Consider the following 22,700-nt stretch of genomic DNA (forward strand, 5'->3'; position numbering starts at 1 on the left):
TGACTGGTCTTTAAAATAAATTTTGTGGTATGAAAATTTCTTTACCTAGTTTTATTTAGTACTTTGTGAATTCTATACCCCATTTACTGAAATAAACTCTACCTTAGAAACTAAATCTATTAAATATATCTAAACTTTATTATTCTCTGCAGACCATGATTCTAGCACCAGTGTCTAGTTTAGTGTTGCATGAGTAACAAACTACATGTTAAGGTTATCATTTTATATTTAAGTGATGATTTATATAATTCTATGTACATTTCTCCATGCTGATGGCTAGAAAAAATGAAATATTATAAAAGAAATATGTAAAGTTTTGCATATTCTGGCATGATGTTATTTACTTGGGCTTAGGTTACTGTTCTAGGTAGTATAGGGAATATAAATATGATTCATGGTCTCAAAATACAATCCAGAATGGGGGAGAGACTAAGTTATTTTAAAAACAAATACAGTATGGTATAATCAAATAGCTTTGTTTGACAGTTTGGAGAAGGGAGATTTTTCTTTTCCAAAAATGACTAGAAATAATTTCATGATTTTATAAAATGGCGTTGTTTATTTGTGTAGAAGTGTGGGCATGTTTTCATTATGTGAAAATGCAGTAGGGTTGGATGAATGGAAGGAAGGCAAGTCTCTTAAAAAAAGTTTCTATGGTTAAATGATTCTGGAAGGTTTGCATTTATAAATAAAGAAAATTTCAATGCATATTTAATATAGTAAAGCCTGAGAAATTATGAAATAAATACTCTATTTAGCATGGAATTTCTCAAATGTATTTGATTATTTCTATGTAATGTTTGTTAACATTCTGTGGTACAGGTGTTTCCTGATATGGTGTTTTACAGTTTGAATGAAATGCAGAGATTTGTGAAAAATAAACAAGAAATTTTTAATAGAATCAGATTTTAGAGTGCCTTGGATTCAAGACTATTTGGTGCTGTTAGTTTCCCTGCTGCAAAGAACAAATATGATGAAATGGATAGGCTTAAACAAGGGAATTTATTGGCTCAGAGTTTTATGGCTAGGAAAAGTCCTAAACTGAAGTGTAACAAGGAGATGCTTTCTCCCCAAAGACCATGATATTCAGGTGCCTGGCTGCCAGTGAGCCTTGGTCTATGGCTTTTTTACCATATGCCAATACACCTGGCAGTGTCTCCTTTCTTGTCTGGCTTCCCTTGAATTACAGCTTCTCGCTGCTCCCTGTGGCTTTCTCTTTCTGCATCCAATTTCCTTTGCTTATAAGATCTTCAGCCATACTGGAATAAGGCCCACCTTCATTCAGACTGGGCACACCTTAGCTAAGAAGATCTTCAAAAGTCTTGTTTACAAATGGGTTCACATTCACAAGACTAGAGATTGGCATCTATATGTGCCTTTTGTGGAGGAAATGATTGAATCCCCAACAGGTGCCACTGAGGATGTTTGAGTGGTAGTAACCCAGTCCAAAGGAATACTATTGGGAGATCATACCTGTTCGGGTGTATGGGAGAGAGGCTCGTGTGTGGAGGGGTATGTGTGTGTGGTGTTGGGGGTCGGGTGTGCAAGATTGGGAAATAAAGGTGAGACAGTCTTATAGGGAACTATTATAGTTGTCCTTATATGAAGAACCAATGGCTAAAGTAACGATGGGAAGAAAGAGGCATTTAAGAGCTCTGAAAGAAGAATGACATATAAGAGGAGAAAAGGGGAGGGAGAAATGATAGTTTTCCAGCCTGCAAATTGAGTGTATTACAGTGAATAGATTCCCAGGAAGTTAACATTTTTTGAGGGACATCCATTTAAAAGTGTCTAGGAAGTGGCAAGAAATGAAGAATTATAATATAGGAAAAGTATTGCGGCAAAGGAAAGAGAATTGAGACACATCAAGAATAAAAGTGTTAGCTGAAGCTGTATATGTAGAAGAGAAAAGAGAGTCAATAGTGTAACCTTCATGAAAACCCATGGTAAGCCTAAAGAGGGAAAGTAGCTATGGAAGAAGGGTGGTAACTTTCTAAAAGGGGCAGCAAGAGAAGAATGATATAGTGAGACAAAAGCTAAAGACTGCAAAGTTTCAAGTACAGGGTACAATTAAATATTGTCAAATATGGTAGAAAAGTAATGAAATAAGGCCCAGTATATTTAAATATACTTAAGTTGTAGTTCATCCTCAAGAGGAGTGCTATTTAGCCAAGTTTTGCAATCAAAAGTCCAGAAACAAGGAATTAATGATGAGTAGCTAGTGAAAAAGTAGAGCCTACAAATAAAGGTGGGCCCTTCCATGAAGTTTTCAAGTGAAGAAGATAAGAAAAATATAGTGGTGCTCAAATAAAAGGCAGGATAAAAGGAATTCTGCCTATTTTTAGTCTGGAGGAGATTGATGCATTTTGTAGGCTAAGGGAAAGAACCAAAAAAGACAGATAAGTTTAAAAAAATTAAAAATCAAGTATTAAAATTATTGAGGCCAAGACCCTTAGAAGGCAAGAAAGACTTCATTAAAAATGATGAACTAGCATGAGGAAAAAGAGTGATACCTTTTTCTTTAGAATAGAACAGGAAGGAAATGTGAGATGTGGCTAGAATATAGAAATCCCTTTTCGGCTCTTCCCCAGGTTTAGAATGTTATTCTCCTGGGGAACAAGGGCAGGAAGCATGGCAGCTGCTGACATGCTCTCAGGTGGAGATGAAGGTGGTTGGCAAGCAGAAGGTTAGAGGATGGATAGAGCTCTCTTGTGGAGCATGAAGGTTAGGAGAGGGAGAATTAGGGCAAGGAACACACAGCTGTTCTTCCAAGGTGCAGCATAGTCAGAAGAAACATGCACAAATTCCCTGCATTGGTGATTGGTACTCAGGCAGGTAGTGGGATCTCTGGTCTGGGAAGATGGGGGATACCAGTATGTATGAAGAAAGAACAGGATTAGAAACAAAATTAAATTAATAAAATAATTAAAAAGTAGAGAAACTCAATCAGGATCAATCTGATGCTTGAAGTCATTGGTATCAGCCATGCCCAGTTTGGAGTTAATACTCTAAGAGGCCAGCCTAAAGGCCATTTGGGGAAAGTGAAGGGAGAGGGAAAATGAAGGCTTTGTGCAAATGCAGAAGGTTCCTAAATTTTGAAATGGTGCAAGGATGCCTTCAGTTCCTAAAGGACTGTGTTTTTTGCTTGTTTATTGTTTTGTTTTGTTTCTGTTGGACTGACCCAATCTTGAGGAGTCCAGAAAGGGAAGGAGAAGAAGAAGGAGGAAATAGAGAATTTTTTCTTCTCTCTGCTTTTGGGAGAATTCTTTCTGGTGACCTTCCAGAAGTGACACATAGGATCGAACCAATTGATTTATTTTCAACTGCTCCTGTAGCTCACATCTAGATTATATTTAACTTTGGGTCCATTTTTGTTTTACTCAGCACCAGGTTCATTATCGGTGTTCAGTGAATATTCCGTTAACAGTAATAGCAAATTCTTTTCTTTTTTTTTAAAGATTTATTTATTTATTTATTTCTCTCCCCTTATGCCCCACCCCACCCCGGTTGTCTGTTCTCTATGTCTATTTGCTGTGTTGTCTTCTTTGTCCGCTTCTGTTGTTGTCAGCGGCACAGGAATCTGTGTTTCTTTTTGTTGCGTCATCTTGTTGTGTCAGCTCTCCATGTGTGCGGCACCATTCCTAGGCAGACTGCACTTTCTTCACTTTCTTTCACGCTGGGCTGCTCTCCTTAAGGGGCATGCTCCTTGCATGTGGGGCTCCCCTACGCGGGGACGCCCCTGCATGGCAGGGCACTCCTTGCGCGCATCAGCACTGTGCATGGGCCAGCTCCACACGGGTCAAGGAGGCGGGGGGCTTGAACCGCGAACCTCCCATGTGGTAGACGGTCGTCCTAACCACTGGGCAAGTACGCTTCCCACTAATAGCAAATTCTTACCATGAAAGATTAAAATTGTGAATTCTGTGAAGCTTCTTTAGAGATGATCTTCATAGTGAATCTTGAGGATGTAAGGAAAGAGGGTAACTTTCAGCTCTGCCACCTCCTATAGCTAGGTTTTATTGTTTCTTTATAAGAACAGATTGTAGTTAACAGTCCTCTTCCCCCCAATGTTAGTGTCACAAAATCTCTGTATAAGCTTAACATGTAGAATATCTTTTGGAATGTTTTAAAATTTTGGAATGTTTTTAAAATTTAGGGATGTACCTGTTATAAAGAGATCAGGAACTAAATAAAAATGTATTTTATGTTTTAAAATATTACATAGTGCTTTAAAACAGTTTGAATATACATATCCAAAGAACTGTTTTCATTCTATTTGAAAAATACCTTCATGTGATTTATTGGCAACATTGAGACAAATTGTCTAGCTTTATGGGAACAAATTCTGTTAAATAACATGAAAATATCCTTCAATATTTTAATCTTAATAACAATGAAAATATATTCAAACATGTACTAAATTCTGTAAGGAGTTTATTGGATAACTTTATTGATTTGTAATTGAATAGAGATCTTAGCACTCTTCAGTAACTAAGATTTGCCCTCTGGGAATTAAGACTTGGCCTTTTAGGAGCATATTAGAGATGTTATTTTTTTCCAAAGGAACTTTTCTCATTTACCACACAGTTTATAGAAAGATTATTCAAACAATATGCATCTGTTCTTCACTAATTTTTTTTGCTTTATTTTTTATTTTTGTGTGTGTATGTATTTATATATGTATGTATGTGTGTGTGTATATATATATATATATATGGTTGTTTCCACCATTTGTCTATTGTGAATAATACTGCTATGAAAATTGGTGATTGGTGTATAGGTATCTGTTTGAGTCCCTCCTTTCAGTTCTTTGAACTATAGATCTAGAAGTCGGACTGCCAGGTCATACAATAACTTGATGTTTAACTTTTTGAGGAACCAAGGAATGCTTTTCCGAAATGGCTGTACCATTTTACAATCCCATCAGCAGTACACAAGAGTTCTGATTTCTCCACATCTTTGCCAACCCTTGCTATTTTCTGTGTTTTTAAAAAAATAATAGTTATCCTAGTGAGTATAAAGTGGTATCTCATGTTTTGTTTTGCAGTTCCCTAATGGCTAATGATGTTGAACTTCTTTTCATGTGTTTGCTGGCCATTTGTATATATTTTGTGGAGAAATATCTATTTAATGTTTTGTCCATTTTTAATTGGGTGGTTTGCCTTTTGTTGAATTGTGCGAATTTATTCTATATTTTAAACTCTTATCAGATATATGATTTCCATATATTTTCCCCACTTCTGTAGGTTGTCTTTTCACTTTCTTGGTAATGTCCTTTGATGTGCAGAAGTTTTTAATTTTGATGAAATCCTTAGGCTAACACTAGCCTATGTATTTTCTTCTTATATATATCTTTTGACATGAATTTGGAATTTTGCTATGCATACAGTTTTCTTTAAAGATTTATTTGTTTCTTTCCACCCCCTCATTGTTTGCATTTGCTGGATCTGTTCGTTGTGTGTTTGTCTTCCTTTTAGGGGGCAGGAACCAAACCTGGGCCTCCCATGTGAGAGGGAGATGCCTAATTGCTTGAGCCACCTCTACTCCCTACTTTATTGTATCTCTCATTATGTTTTCCTCCTTGTGTTTCCTCTTGCGTCAGCTCACTGCACCAGCCCATCACATCTGCTCACAGTCTTGTTTTCTTTAGGAGACACCAGAAATCGAACCCAGAACCTCCCATGTGGTAGGTGGGAGCTCAGTCGCTTGGGCCACATCCGCTTCCTTGCATAGTTGTATATCATCCTTTTTTCACTTAACATTGTCATCAATATTTCCATGTTATTACATAATTTCATAGCCATCATTTAGGTACATAATATTCTATCAAGTGGATTAGAGTAATATATTCAACCATTTCTCGAAGTTAGGCATGTACATTTTTTCAGTTTTCCCTTACTATAAGCATAATTACCTAAGGGAGGTGGAACAAGGATCATAGAATCATGAGACTACAGGTGACAAAGTGTTGGAAGACAAAGAGATATGTCATAGATAGAACTAAAAATATGTTCAGGATTCTAAAATGAGCAATGGTTCACAGGAAGCGTCTGCCATCAGGTGGGCAGAGGTTTCAGTAGACCAGGGAAGCTTATCTTGGTGAAATGGAGGATGTTTCTTGATGACTCTGGCCCCGCTGACTCACCTTGCTGTGGTACTATTTCTTAGTCCTGCCCCAATGATATTGTATTTTATAGGCACTTCTAGGGGATTCTAGCATATTTCTCATTCTTTTCATTGGAATCAGGGAGTCTTATGGATATTTTTTTCTGTTTGGATTTTTAAAAAATGGGCATTTTGGAAGAAAATTGGGAAAGGTATTCTCTAGCCCTGTCATCTTCCTGGAAACGTTCAGAAATTTTTTAAAGCATCCTTCCCTAGTGCCAGTTAACACATAGTTAACTATCTTCTTTACAAATTGAAAGAAACAAGATATCAGAAAATCTGAAGACTAAAAACTAAAGAGAAGAACCCAGAAATCTTAAATGTAATTCCATTTTCTTCTAATTGACCAGAGAATGTCACTAAACATGAGAGGTGAGAAAAATGTTATGAATGGTTTTCCAGCTATGCTCCAAGGAATTTTAAGCTTAACAAGAGGAACCCTAATCATTTTTCAGGGGAGGAATTGGGATGCTGATAAGTGTAAGCTATGATACTGGGCAAGGAAAAAGACTACAGTTATTATAGATGAAACACCCAGATAAGTATATCTCTAAAGAACAAGAAATTGTTTTTAAAGGTTTAAGCTGACTTATCCAGATAAAAACTGGATTGCATAGTATTAATGCTATTGGATGAAGATTCTAATTATTATAGACCCTTGCTGGATGTTTAATTAAGCCCTAAGTTTGTGAGCTCTTCACTAATAAAGTCTCCTTGTTACAATGGAGGATACTAAGAAGTTAGTTGACACATCTAGAAAGTGGTAAAATCCAGAATTGAATTTAACAGTTTTGCCTTCAGTGACCAGCGTGTTTGTTTTGCTGTCCTGCATGGCTGTGTGTTGATTCAAAGGTGATAAAAATACTTATTACCAAGACATTAATTTCTCCTTCTGTTTCATTCATTCAAGAATATTTATTGAACACCTACTATGTTCTGGGATAAAGTCAAATAAGATATAGATCCTGTCTTCAAGGACAAGGGAGAGTGCCAAGTAAATGTGATATACATATTATATATATATGCTGTGGTAGAAGTATGCAGGGGGGATTAGAATTATGGTCAAAGTCAAACCTCAGGGATAGGGCTTGTTATGCTTACCTTTATTTTAACATATGAATAGGAGTTAGGTGGAGGAAGACAGTGGAGAAGGACCCTTCAATGAGAGGAAATAGTGGATGGGATATGAGTGATAAAACTCCATCATGGTTCAAGAACTGCAAACAGGTTATTACAATATTATAGCTAACACTTGTAGGTGTGTTAGAGGAAAAGACTAGAATTCTGATTTTATAACTTTTGTACTCATTACAATCACTTGGAGAGGTTGTTCAAATACTCAGAGTCCCACTGCTAGAGTTTCTAATTCAGTAGATATGGAATGTTGCCCAATAAATTATATTTCTGATAATTTCCTAAATAATTCTTGTGGTTCATTTTGGAGAAAAAGTGGCCTCCTGTAATTAGATTCCAATTTTAATTCAATTACATGTTGGAAAAGAAAATATTTGGCTCAGCTTAATTCTCATTGTACATTATAAGCAGGGACCAATTTAAATTTCCTAAGTATGAAAATTTAGCTATCAAGAGAAATTACTAGGAAAAAAGTGTGAGAATTCTATTTTTAATACAAACAGAAGTACCTGCTACAACTTACAACCAAGTTAACATAGAGGAAATGTATTTATATTTGTGTATTAAAGTTTCATATTTTAGCACTTTCTATTTTGTATTTTTGAGTTTTTAATAGAAAAGTAAGATGCTTATTGTTTAACTTTTAAACATTGCAAAATTCATAAATTATATGCACCTTATATTTTCAATCCCACTTTCCAAAGGTATATATACACTATAGATAGCTAAGTGTTCTTTTAGATAATGTATATATATACACAAATATATGAGTATAAGCCTTTATGTATATTCACTTAAAAATAGATAGACTCGTATTCTCCTGTACTACAATTTTTTTTCATTTTTTTATACCTTGACAAACATTCCATATTATTGTATATAGATCAACTTCCTTCTTTTTACAATTGTGTAGTACTTTCTTATGGATGTGTAACAATTTCATTGTCCATTTCCCTAAATGACTGTTAAAGTTGGCCACAGTTATAAATGATGTTGCCTTGTACATCTTTGTACATGTACCTTTACATGCTTGTACAAGTATGCATATAAGCAAAAAATTCTAACAGTGGAATTTCTTGGTTCAAGGCTTTTATAACTAGTGTCAGCACCACTGCTTTACTCATTTTTAAAAGTATAGTATTGGAGATCGAGGAATTGTTTAGTATGGGAAGTATATGTCCAATTGTTCATAGAGAATTATATACTGGCTTATGTTGTTTTTCTTAATGTTCCCGTAATGAAGACATTTTCAGTTAGTGTGACAATATTAATTGCTAGTTAACATTCTTAGAGTTTTTTTTCTTACCTACAACAACCATTTACACCTAAATATAGATTACTGGTATTTTGTGGGCCTTGCTCTGTTGCCCATCTTACTTGTCTAGGCATCAAAGTAAATCAGTTAATAATATTAATATTATTATATTATATTAATATTTAATATAATATATTATATATAATATTAACATAATATTTATAATATAATATTAAAATTAATAATATTTAAAAGATGATTCACTTTGGAGAATAATCTGGCCTTCTATAATTAGATTTCAATCTTAATTCAATTACATGTTGGGAAAGAAAAGATTTGGTTCAACTTAAATCCTGTTGTAAAATTAGGCAAGTTGTCCCCTGAACTTAAACATTGCACATTAATTTGACATTGCTATATCCTTTTGGCAATAGGGCAATAGAGAAAAAAAGAACAATAGATTGTTCTTTTAGGAACATATTAATTCTTTTTGGTGAAATCTCAGGTCACTTTATGGGTAGGATCATCTAGAGGAATTTATAGTGAAGCCAATGGTTACCTAACTCCTACCGATTTAGTTTCTGACTTAGTTTGCTATGTACACTATTTCTGGACTGTATTTTGAAACTCAAACTTTTGAGTAGGCTAAACTGTTTATAAGGCTTCATAAAATTCATACATACTGTTTTACCTTTGTGAAGTTGAATAAATGATTATCAACAAGTATATAAAGGATCATTCTAATATTCTATGCAACTGAATGAGACAGGAGCTTGAATATCACACCAGAGTCTGGCTACTGACCATTTCTAATAGTTTCCATTACCTCTATATCCTACAACCTTTTCACAGATTAGTCAACCCATATGTATTTCTAGAAGACAATGCAGAGTTCTTGGACTTTAGTAGTATCCCACCATATAAGCTGTTGAAAAACCACTTGAGACAGCCAAATGCTTTTAGTATTCTTCAAGCCACATTTTTGCGAAAATAATGATATATTAAAATCTATGTACTTGAAAACATTATAGAAAGGACAGTTGTAAATAAACTTGAATATTGAATTTTAAAATGTTTTGAAGGATACTTGTTGTGGCTTTTGAATTCCAAAGAACATGTATTTGGATTCCAAAGAAGAAAATAGGTGAGGGCAGGTGCAATCACTAAATCTGGAAGTTCACCATAGAAATAGAACTGAAAGTACAACTGTGAGCAGAAGTACAGCTTTCAGCAACAGTAGGCCCGATAGAAAGATACTAGTCATGGTACTAATTTGATCATCTTCTGGACAATACACTTTGGGAAAGTGACTTTGTACTTTGATCTTTTATATATTCCTCTGTAATCTTTATGTATTCCTAGAAGCTGATGTGAGCCTCTCCTTGCTGTGTTATCCCAGACCTAGGAGACCCAATTAGTGTCACCTCTTCATTCCTACCGTGTTAAACCTTTTAATTTCAGCATTATCCATTTTGCAGATTTTATCCCTTAAGTCCAGATTCCTTTTCTAATCTTTGTTCTTCTCCCTACCCTAAGTTCCTCACTTCTTGGCAGCTAGATCACAGACTTTCCTCATTCTCTCAGACAAATCTCATTTAGTCTTGTGGCTATGTTGCCTTTGTTTGACACTTGATAGGTGACACCAGATGCAAGACAGGTAACTGGTTATTTATTTAAAATAGTTGACTTTTTCTCAGCTTTATTCTAGGCAAAGGAAGGATTGGCTCAGATAAAAACTCTTTAAGTACTACGTTCTGTATACTCAGCACCGGACTTTAAAGTGAAGGTATTTGATGTATTAGGGAGATGTAGCATATACATCTATTACCTAGATCTGATTAAGAAGTTTGGATTCTAAATAATCAGACCCCTAAAATGCTTTTTATTTGTTTTTCAGGATCTGATTGGTCTCATTATAAGACCTGCATATTATTTGTAGTATTTCTAGTAATTCTCTTTTAAACTATTTTTTTCTTTTACCAATGAATATTTAATTTATTTAATTAAATTTTGGAGCAGATTATTAAATGAGAGGGGGAAATATTTGAGTGGCAGCTAATGAATGCCAATGTAGTTTTTTACTTGTAAAGGTAGGTATGTAGTATTTGAAAAAGTGTTATTTAGACTATACTTATCTATTTTTTATCATACACATTTGATCATTTGTTTAGTAGTTGTGCCTACAAAGAAAAATATATATTTAATTTTTCTAATTATTAAAAGATGGTAGCAATTTATTGGGATGTTAGTTTGTGACTCTGAAAAGGTGGAAGTCAATTATACATGTAATCCTTGTTTTCCTATTTCTTTAGATAATCCAGAGTTTGTTCTACCTCTCTTCCTTTGTATTGCCTTCAGATATCACACTTCAAGGAATAGTGACAAGGCTAAAGATTCCACACATAACCCACAGAAATCTCTTCTAGTGGGCTCCCATCAACAGGTAAAACTACATTTTTAACTCTGTTTTTCTTGGATCTACTCATAAATAAAAGGAACAAGGCACAGCAGCTCTAAGTTGTATTATGTGTTACAGAACTGTGCACAGAAAAACAGCATGAGGCCAATGAATATATATTAATGAATGTATATTAGTTGATTAATGAGGCCAATGAAAATATATTAATTGATATTAATTGATCTTGACTATTCATCAACTCAATAGTTGAGTTGGAATAGGTGGAAGGAACAGGTAGCAATCTGGAAAATGGAATTTTTCAAAAACTGATTGGTTCTGTGTCTATTTTCCATTTGCTTAATTAAGAAATAATGTCACTTTAAATGGAAGAAACAAGATGGGAGATAAAGTGAAAGAGATATATAGGAGTGACTCACAATCTAGACTATGGAATTATAATTAAAATCAAGTAAATATACTAGAAACAACTAAAAATCACATTTACTGAATTAATAATTTAAACCAATGAACTATAAAAATAAAATAATACAAAAACAGAGAAAGAAGATTTAGGAGAAAAATTGGCTCAATAGAACAGTTCTTTGTGAAAAAAAAAAGCAAGGTAACTTTTGAAAGAATGATGTATAGCATCTGAGAAAATAGCTTGTCTTCCATACAAAACAAGGATCATTCAAATTGTTAATCACTGAAGGGATGAACATGTAGTTTCAGGCATTGTTCATTAGAAAAATATGAGTTTAATGGTTTAGGAGTTAGAATCAGGAATTCCTAAATGATCTTCTTTAAGGCCAGTCTAGAGAAGTGAAAAACAGCTGATAATCTATAAAAGGTTGATGTGCAAATCACAAATTGTCATCCTGAATTGTTAGAGAAAGAACTTTCATTAGCAAAATGATGTCCATGGAAGTTCTAGGAGAGATGCATGTATTTCTGTGTAAGTGTGTGCACGTCTGTGTATGTTTTGGAAATAGAAAAATGGGAGGGATTGAAGGAAATAGGGAATTGTGATGGTATTATTTTACATTTTTACTACTTTAAGTTCATTGATACTTTCTAGGTCCTTTTGAGTTTTGAATTGTGAACCATGGGTTCATCATTTACTTTTATTTATCTAAGGTCAGCCTCTTCCCAGGCACTTATGCCTTAATTGCTACTAATATTAGTTATGGTATTCTTATCCCTGTTTAGAATAATGGTCAGAATGTCTGGCTCAAGTGAATATATATGTGGCCTAAATTTTATTTCTGTTTTCTTATTCCACATATTTTTGCCAACAATGTTATATCCCATATTAAGTTGAAAGTGAATAAACTCATTATTAAAGTTGAAATTTTATAATTATAGAGAAAAAAACAAAAGCAAGTAGCACAATGGATAAAATGAACATTTTCTAGGTACAAATATTCAGAGCTACTTATTCAGCAATTTATCATTTATTTAATAACAACATTGGTTACCTACTTTATGCCAAAAACTATAGTAGGAACTGAGGATGCAATGATTGATTGTTGCCATTGTTTATCTTATACTCTGATGAGAAGGACAGATATTAAGTAAATTATTCGAAATGTTATTAGAAGTCAAAGTCGTTACATGCATTTCAAAATTATTCTTTAGAACAATTAGGAATTTGGAAAAAAAGTTGTGTACCTCTGTTTCAAATTGAAGTACTTGTTACAGTATAGCATATAATATCAAAATAAGGTAAGAAATAGAAACTCTTCCAGGGTAGAGTGAGATAATTAAGGGCTATTAATCCAGTGAAATACTCTGAAAATTAATGATATAGGCATATATTCATGAATTTTTAAAAAATTACCTAACAAATAAATGAGAAATTTAAACCATAGACCTGTACCTCTAGACAGCACATTTATTTTCATTACATGTATATACATAAAACCAAACATACACTATATATACTTATAGTATATTTATATACTCCATTCATTATTTCTTCATTTCTAAGAAGCACATTATTTCCTATTTCATCATCTTTGAAATCAGGATATATCTTACAGTTAGATGGCATCTTACAGTCATTGTTGCCAAAGAGGAAGTCATGTCAGAGTCATGCCTATGCACGTGCAAATTTGGCTATTGTTTCTGGTATGCCTGGAAAATTTAATTCCTTGATATTTCAGGCAACAAACTATTTTTGAACCATCAGTGGAAAAATATGAGTCCTGTATTGTCTGAATATCTTCTGTTGATGTATTTTGTTAAGATCGAGGAAGAAGTTTCAATGTTATTAGCAGTTTTGAAGAAATTCCTAGAGGCCATTTGTGAGAACTTTGTAGAAAAGCTAAATCAACAATGTTCTTAATAGCCCAGAAGATGAGATTGTGTAAGAAAACACAGATTGCAAATTCTGAATCAAATGTGATTCAGAGGCATCATAATCTGATAATGAAAAGATTAGGTATACTTTTACAAGTTGGAAGCTTCTCTTTGCTTGATACATCTTGGTGCATAAAATTTTTGTATAACCTAAAAATGTTGTCTTCAGTTTGATGAAACAAGATACATACAGACATGTATAATTGAAACTCTAGCCTAATATTTAACAATATGTTTGCAATAGTTTATTCTAGTATTAGGATTATGTGCAATTTATGTATATTTATTACCTGTATTTTTATGTTTTTAAATTCCCAGTGAATGCTTGTATAGTTTGAAAATAATAAAGAAATGGTTGTTGAGTTTAAACTTTAAGTAAAAATGCATACTAAAATTTTAGGTTAACCAATGAAGTGTAGAAATAAAATGGCATGAAGGGGAAAAATAAATCCGTGCAATAAAAAATTAAATAAAGAAGAAATAAAATATAGTAAAAGAAGAACTAATAACAAATGCTTGCATTGAAACCAAAAATATCAAGTCATAATGTAAATAAACCAAATCATTTATTTTAAAAATTTTAAGACTGAATGAAAAAAAGAATTGTTATATGTTATATGAAAAAAACTTAAAAAAGAAATTTGAGATTAAAAGGAATAAAAAATATTTATTAAGGAACTAGTAATCAAAAAGAGTTGGTATAGCTCTGTTGTCAGATAAAAATAGCCCCTAAGTAAAAAAAAAAATTACTGGTGATAAGAAGATCAGTCACTAGGGATAAAAAAGATTCAGTTCACCAGAAATATATAATAATTCTTATAATACAGTTTCAAAATTCATGAAGCAAAATTTGACAGAAATAGGAGAAATTGACAAATTGACTATCATGAAGTGAGATTTTTGACACCTTTTCAGTTATTGTATACCAAGTTGACCAAAAAAACAAAACAAAAGAAAACAAAAACCTAGGGGAATAGAAAGATTTGGATAATCTAATACAAATGATTTTTTTGACATTTAAAAATGTGCATCTAACCTTTAGAAAGTGCACATTTATTTTTTAATTACACAGAACATTTACAAAAATTAGCTATATGCTGGGCTATCAATCAAGAATGAGTAAATTTTTAAAAAATTGGTATCCTATTCACCATGGGCCATATAACTAAGAAACCCATTTCAAAAATTAAATAAATATAAAACCAGGGAATGAGACATATGGGGATCTCCTATATTTTTATGTAACATTTATGTAATCTAAATATCCTTTTCAAACAAAATTTAAAAATACAACCCTGTACATTTTGTTATTTAAAACACTATTTTTGTTAGTTTCTTTTTTTATAAACAATTTTTAACAATACAGGGATCAAACTTATTATAAATCTAGAAAATATTTTTGAGCTAATATCTCATTAGAAAATAATGAAAATACTAATGTCAAAACTTATGAAATGTAAAAAAGAAGATCTTAGAAGGCAAATTTACAGCTTTAAATGTTCATATTAGGAAAAATTCTAGATACTAATGTGCTAAGCATCCTACATAAGTTAGAACAAAATGAAAAGTAGGAGAAAAAAAGGAAGTGGAAAGAAAGATAACTCAAAATTACAAAAAATACACAATAAAAAGACAGTACAAAACCAAAAGTTGAGTCTCTGAAAAGACTGAAAATTGACCAGTTCTGGTAAGAATGGTGAAGATTAAAAAGAAAAAGAAACAAAGAAACATAGAATACTATTAACAATGAAAAGGGAAACTTAATTACAGTAGCAATTCTTTCTCTTAATTTGAAAACTAAGAAAATATGGACAATTCTTAGAAAAATTAAAATTAAAATGAATTGAAAATGAATAAGTAAACACAATTATTTCCACCCCCAGAGAGTTTGTCAGGCAAGTTTTACCAAGCATTGAAGGATTTCAGAAACTGAAAAAGATATATTCTAGAATCCTTTTATGAGATTCATACAACCAAAAGAACAAAACCAAATTAGCACAATAAAGAAAGAAAAAGTCCGATCTCATTTCCTTCATCAACTTAGATGCATAAATGCTAAAGAAAATATTAAAACCAATTTTGGGTATATATAGTAATGATAATGTATGTGGTAGTTTGAGACTGTATGTACCCCAGAAAAGATGGTTTCCTTAGAGCTAATCCATTCCTGTGGGTCCGAACCCATTGTAGGTGGGACCTTTTGATTAGAGCAGTATAGGTCTTTCATTAGGTTACTTCAGTAGGGCATGACCTGAGGTGGATCTTTATCCTCTTGCTAGAAATCTTTATGAATGGAAGAATATGCAGGGATAGACAGAGAGAAAAGATACAGGAGCTCAAAGAGGAACCCACAGAAGTTGAAAGAGAAAGCTGTGAGAACAAGAACCTGAATCATTGGAACCTGGGAGAGAGAAAGCCACAGAGGGAGCAATCAGAAGCTGGAGGAGAAGTGAGAGGCTGTCGGATGGCAGCATTGCCACTTGCCAAGTGACAGGGGTCCTGGATCTCTGGCAACCATGTCTTCGAAAAGAGAGCTTCACCTGATATGCCTTGAACTGGACAGTTTTCTCAGTCTCGGAAATGTAAGCTTATAAGTTAATAAGTCTCCACTGTAAAAGCCAACCCATTTCTGGTGTATTGCCTTGGCAGTCTTTAGCTAACTAAAACATAGTTGAGTTTTTTTAGAATGCAAGACTGTTAAATTTTCAAAAAAAATCTATGAATAACAATATATCGCATAAACAGTTGAAAGAAAATATATTATTATAGCCTCAGAAAATGCAGAATAGAAAAACTTAACAAAATTTTACAAACACTAAATTGTTAAAAATAAAATCTTATTGACCTGGAAATAGATGGGAATTTATTTTACCTGACAAAGACTTATTTTTAATATTAAAATCCAACAGTAAACACTATGAATTCATTCTCTTTAGAATATTGAATAAAAGTTTACTGTGTGTTTTAGCACAGAAACATAAGTGATAGTTTTAAGGATTGGACATGAGGCTAAAAAATTGTCACATATAACATACCTATCTTCATTAAAAATCCTTCAGCACCTTCATATAACATTTTTAAAATTAATAAGAGTTGAACAAATATTCCATATATTGTTTTAGTTTCATAGGCTGCTTAAGCAAGTACCAATCCAATGGTTCTGCTTTAACAATGAGAATTTATTTGCTTATGGTTTTGAGACTAAAAGAAAGACCAAATCAAAACATCATCAAGGCGATACTTTCTCCCCAAAGACTATGGTGTTCTGGGGCTGGCTGCCAGTGATCCTGGATTCCTTAGCTTTTCACATGGCAAGGCACATGGCACTGTTTCCTGGTTTCTCCCTTCTCTTCCAGGTTCAATTTCTTGCTTTCTGTCCCTTCTTGAACTCTGTCTGAATTTCATTCTGCTTATAAAGGACTTCTGTAATAGGATTAAGACCTATCTTGTTTGAGCTGGGCCATACCTTCTTAAATGAAGTAACCTTATAAAAAGATCCTACTTACCATGGGTACACACCTGTAGAAAATGATTAAATTTAAGAACTTGTTTTTCTGGGGTACAAACAGCTTCAAACCACCACAAATATCAATATACAAAAGTCAATTTTATTTCTATACATTCCCCAAAATGCCAGAATATGCAGTCTAAATTATAACAAACATTAAGACCTTAAAGATAAATATGAATAAAGCTTTTATATAGGAATTATTAAAGAAAAATATATGGTGTTAACACATTTACCCATTGAAAACCTCAACAGTGATATCATTTCTCCCCAATTTTATGTATATAATAAATGCAGTTTGAACAAAATATTTCAACATTGATCTTTTTGGAACTGATTGATTCTAAGATGAATGCAAAAGTTTATCATGGCAATAATAGGCAAGACTTTTCCAAAGAAACACTGCAAAGGAGGGGAACTTTGGTCTGCTGATTATCAACCTCCCTGTAAACTGTATTAGTTAATGCAGTGTGATAATAATTCTGGCATAGGCAAATATAACAATGGAATGGGACACAGATTACATAAGCAGATTCAAGCATATATGGCAGATCCCTGATATTATATGTCAGCAGGGAAAGGAGGAACTTTTTAATAAGTGGTCCTGGAGACAAATGGAAGTATTTATATTTTTACACAAATTAAAAAATTAATTCTAAATATATCATGAACTAAATGGAAGAAAGAGAACAAAATATTTTAGAAAACCACTGAGTTAGTAAGTGAACTGTAACACTGTAAATGTGTTTAATCCTTTGAATGGTATCCTTAGGAGTATTTAAGATGAGAAAAAATTGTATTGCTTATATGATCATACAATTAAAAAGAGAAAAAGGAGGAGCAAATAAAGAAACAATAACAATACATGATCTTAGTCTGGCTCTAATGAGAGAGGTGAAAGAGCTCAAGAACATTATTGGGACTTGAGAAAAAAAAGAAATATAGAATATAATCTTTATATCAATGTTAAGTTTCTTGAACTGGATAACTGTACATAATGTGGTTACATAAATGAACATCCTTAGTCTTAGTCACTGTACATGACAGTTTTAAGTATTCATGGAGCATGACTATACAACCTATACTCAAGTCTTCAGAAAATGAATTGATAAATAATACATAGATGGATGGATGGGTAGCTATATAAATAAACTGAGAGAATAAATAGAATGATATAGCAAATGTGGCAAAAGTGTTTAAATTGGTACACCTGGTATCTGGGTAGGAATATGTTGGTGTTTCTCCTTATGAGGTTTGTATTATTTTTGTAACTGTACTGTAAGTTGGAAAGAATTTTGAAATAAACAGTTTAAATTTAAAAAAAAAGAAACTATCTAAAGGAATATCTTCATTACCTTGATCCAAGGAAGAATTTCTTTTATAAGGCACACAAAGAGAATATCATAAAAGAAAGAACAAGTAAATTTCACTGCTTTAAAATTTTGAAACTCTGTTCAAAATAGTAATTATAAATAGAATAACAAAATCAGTCTATAAATAGAATAACAAAGAAAAAGATATTTGCAACACATATAATCAACCAGCAGATTATTATCTATGGGAATATTTTTATAGGATAAACTAGGAAAAATTTTCTTAAAATACAAAAGAAAGCATAATAAGAGCAGATCATAAAAGAATGGACTAATAGATTTAAATTAATTAAAATTAAAATATTTCATTGAAAGTAATGATAGATTTGAAAAGAACAGACACAAATAAATATTTGCAAAATATATAGTGAGAAAGAATTATTTTCAGAATACATATAGAAATATTTCAATTATTACAGGCAAACAAACATGACTAGTTTGTTATAGGAGCTGACATTTCACAGAAGAGGAAATATGAAAGGCTCTAAATATATGAAAAGATGCTCAAAATTAGTAGTTATCATAGATGTGAAAATTAAAATCATAGTGAAATATTTCACATATAACAGATTAGAAACAAAATAAATCCACACATTAATAAAGATGTGGAACAAGGAGGACTCTTGTACACTGCTGCTATCAGAGTAAATCTGTACAATTATCTCTAAATAGTTCCACTGAAATAGTTCTAGAGAAATGTTTGCATAAGTGCCCCAAGAGTTAAGTGTGGAAATGTTCATAGAAGCATTTTGCAATGACAACTAACCAGAAATAATTCAAATATCTATGCATATTTTTCACATACACATACGCACAAATATATTCAGAAATGAAATAATTTGTGACAACAGATTAATAAATTAAATCTGTATGCATCAGTGTTTAAAGGTCAAATTTTAATATCAAATGAAAAAATGAAGTTTCCAAGAATACATATGGATGAATCTTATATAAATATGTAAATATAAATATTATGTTTTACATATTATATTTATATATATTAAATTTCACCTCCTTTGGCCTGTTTATTTCTATATGTTATATATTTTATATATAGGCATATTTTATAGATAATAAATTTATGTATTTTATATAGCTTTAGGAATACATATGCATTTATGTACATATACGAACATGCATCTATGGTAAAATTATAAATAAAAGTAAGCTACAGATTACTTATTATCAAATCAGAATAGTGGTCACCTGTGGGTAGAGAGAGGATATCTATGGTATTGGTTTATACTCTATTCTTAAACTAAGTCTTTTATAGACAGTCATTTTTATATTATTCTTTAGCATTTACATATAAATATGAAATATGGTTTGCATGTAAATCTTACTTCACAATAAAGCTGACAAATGATAAAAATTGTATTGAATTATTGAATTGTATTGAATTTATATTGAATTGTATTGAAATTATATTGAATTGAATTGAATTATGATTTCAGGAAAAAATAATTTTATTGCATATCCCATTGTAAACACAAAAATTTAGAACTCCAAAAACTGTAGTAAATGCCCTGTTGAATTGAATCCTGCAGGCCAGTTTAGTTTTCTCTACATGATTATTCAATTTCATTGAAAAGAATAAACAAAGACATTGTGGCTGATTTTATTAGTTTAAGGAATGTGTACAAAATAAATATATACCTTGCACTATCACTTTTTTTTCTTATTTATCAGTTGGTACAATCTGGTAGAGTAGACATGGTTATAGAAACAAGCTCTGAAAAATGGCAATGATATTAATTTTTTTACCTTTGTAAAGGGGTTGTACAAACATTCTCATTCGGTATCTTTATTTGGATTAAGAGGTTTTTGAACATTTTTTAAGGCTGTATATAAATTTTTTATAAAGTTATAAGTATATATTATACACAAATATGTATACATAGACAATTTTTTGATTACAGAGATGTGTTACTGTGAATTTGAGTCTCTATTTGTGCAGTGTCACAAAATAGTTTTATCAGGAAATTTGATCATGGGTAAGTGTCTTAATACATACATCATTTACACTATTTTCATCGACAAACAATGCATTGTAATTACTTAAAATATGGATTTAGTCTTCAGAACCTGGTATTTTAGTTTCTTAATCTTTGACTTTGATCAAGTTCTTTAAACTCTTTGAATCTTTGTTTCCAAATCGTTAAAATGAGTTGAAGATCTCTGAAGTACTTTCCAGTTCTAAAATTCTGATTCTAATTTTTGACTTGAATAACTTTGCCCAAATAATTTCAGAATAATTTTTGACTTGAATAACTTTGCCCAAATAATTTCAGAACACTATGCTTCAAAATAAAATAAACTTCCAAAAAATCAATGCATGAAAATCTGACATTAATGAACTATATGGATTAGAACAAGTATTTGCATCATAAAGATTTTTTTAAATTTTTAGGTCTCAGATTTTAAGTAGTTACAATTTAAATGGGTTAGATATATATGCCCATTTATTTGCAGTCTACAGATTTATAAAAATATTCATCTTGATGAGTAGTTCAACCATTACTTTAGGAAACCATCATTTAGTCTGTGTTACATCACAGTACCAGTAGGCCATAAGAATACAAGTATGGAATATATCATATAATTCTGTGTTCACAAAGATCAGTTTACCATGGAAGAGATAAATATTTCAAAAGATAAGTATGGGAGAAAAAGGTGCATGTAGTTTCAATGAAAATCATTTACATTTTATTACTAAGGGAAGGAGCTGATGATTTTTATTTTGCTATAATATATTAACATATGATTAGCAATATTATTGGATTATACTATATATATTATACTATAATTTACTGTACATTTGTAGTAATAGTATAGCAATCTAATGTCCAGTTACCTTTAGAAAAGTCCCAAATTGCAGATATTTTAGGTATATTCACCCAGACACTGCTGAAAATATAGCCTATTTCTCTATTCTTCATAATCCCTATAATGTTTCAATAAACCAATTTTATTAAATGACTTTTATCATGTAGAAAGTAGTTTCATCGCTTATCCCATCCATTCATTCATTTACTCATTAATTCAACAAATATTTTATTGAGCATCTACTGTAAGATCCTTCCATGTTCTGGGTATTCAACATTAAACAAACTGTGGCCTTAGCGAGTCTATATTATAGTGGAGAAAAATATAATGACCAGAATAAACAAGTGAAATAAGTAGCATATTAGTAGGCGATAAGTAGGACATTCCAGTGGTGGGATACATTTCAAACTTAGTTGTCAGGGTAGGTCTTATGAGCAGGTGAAAGCTGAACAAAAGTCTGAAGGAGATCAGGGAAGGAGCTGTGTGCATATTTGTGGGCAAAGGGTCTAGACACAGAAAACAGCAAGAGCAGAGTCCTGAAACAGGAATGGAAGTTTGAAAAAGTAGCATTGAGGCCAAAGTGACTGGTGCAGGGTGATGGGGAGAGGAAAGTATAGGGCATGACAGAACATTTGTGCCCAAGCTAGGGTATTTCAGAAAAAAAACGTACGTGGCTTTTTTTCTAGAATTATAAATAAACTTGCCTGAACACTATCATAAGCAGAATTTTTCATTAGGTGATTCTTTGTGAAACTCCATATATGGAAGTTTATTTACATAATTACTTTATTACCAAGTAGGCCCTGGATAAAGGGTTATATTTCTTGGATTTTCTTTTTGGAAAAAGACTTTGTTTAAATTGTAATCCAATTAAGAAGAAACCTGAATGGGAGTTTCTGCCAGATTAAAATTACCTATTATTTCCTGGAGATCCTAGAATTACTTAGCATTTTAAATCTCTGGGGGATTTCACATTCAGTATCAACTATCATTTATTAGAAACTCACCATTTGCAAATCATTATGATAAATTAAACATGTTATTTCATTTAATCCTTATATTATTCCTGTGAAAGTAGATACTCTTCATGCAAATTTAATTTTAGGATTGACTTTTAAATGTTACTGTTCATACTTAAATATAATATAAGGTAAACATGGAATTTGTTTTGACAGAAATGAAAGCCATATATATCCTTTTTCCTTAAAAATATGAGATTTTTTTCAGTAACATCTTTACTCATTTTAATGAGATACGTTTTAATTTATCATTTGAAGGAAGGCGAAAGGATGATAGGTAAAATTTACCTGATATAATAATTACTTTACATGTGTTCTTTTTGTCAATCCTGTCAATTACCCTAAAAAGTAAATACAGTTATTATCCTGCTTTTACAGATGAGAGAACAGACTAAGAAAGCTTTAATGCCTTACTTAATGTCACAGAGTAAGTGACAGAATCAGTATTCTAAGCCTATAAAGCCTCTTTGCATTAATCATCATGCCATAAGAGGAAGTCATATGAAGAAAAATGGGGCTTAAATATATAATTCCACATTAGACTAGAAATTTAGAGAATGGATAGGATGCACTGGAAGCAATGCTTTTGTGACTTCAATTTTATATATGCATGTGTAGTTTTGCACATATATAGATTTCCTCCTTTAATTCTCATTCTTTT

At 31.9% G+C, this 22,700-nt stretch overlaps 1 protein-coding gene across 5 annotated transcripts in view; it reads left to right on the top strand.

Annotated features, from left to right (window-relative positions):
- The window catches only part of SLC16A7 (solute carrier family 16 member 7), a 209,704-nt gene that overhangs the window by 81,226 nt on the left and 105,778 nt on the right, over window positions 1-22,700 (top strand). For 3 of the 5 annotated variants that reach the window (XM_004467664.5, XM_004467665.5, XM_071218920.1), the window contains one exon: window positions 10,867-10,997. The exons of 1 other annotated variant lie outside the window; for it this stretch is intronic. The gene's annotated coding sequence lies outside the window, so the exon portion shown is untranslated. The remainder of the gene's footprint in view (window positions 1-10,866; window positions 10,998-22,700) is intronic. One more of the 5 variants, XM_004467666.5, reaches the window with a different exon arrangement.

The sequence above is a fragment of the Dasypus novemcinctus genome, chromosome 12 (genome assembly GCF_030445035.2).
Source record: "Dasypus novemcinctus isolate mDasNov1 chromosome 12, mDasNov1.1.hap2, whole genome shotgun sequence".
Taxonomy (NCBI): Eukaryota; Metazoa; Chordata; class Mammalia; order Cingulata; family Dasypodidae; genus Dasypus; species Dasypus novemcinctus.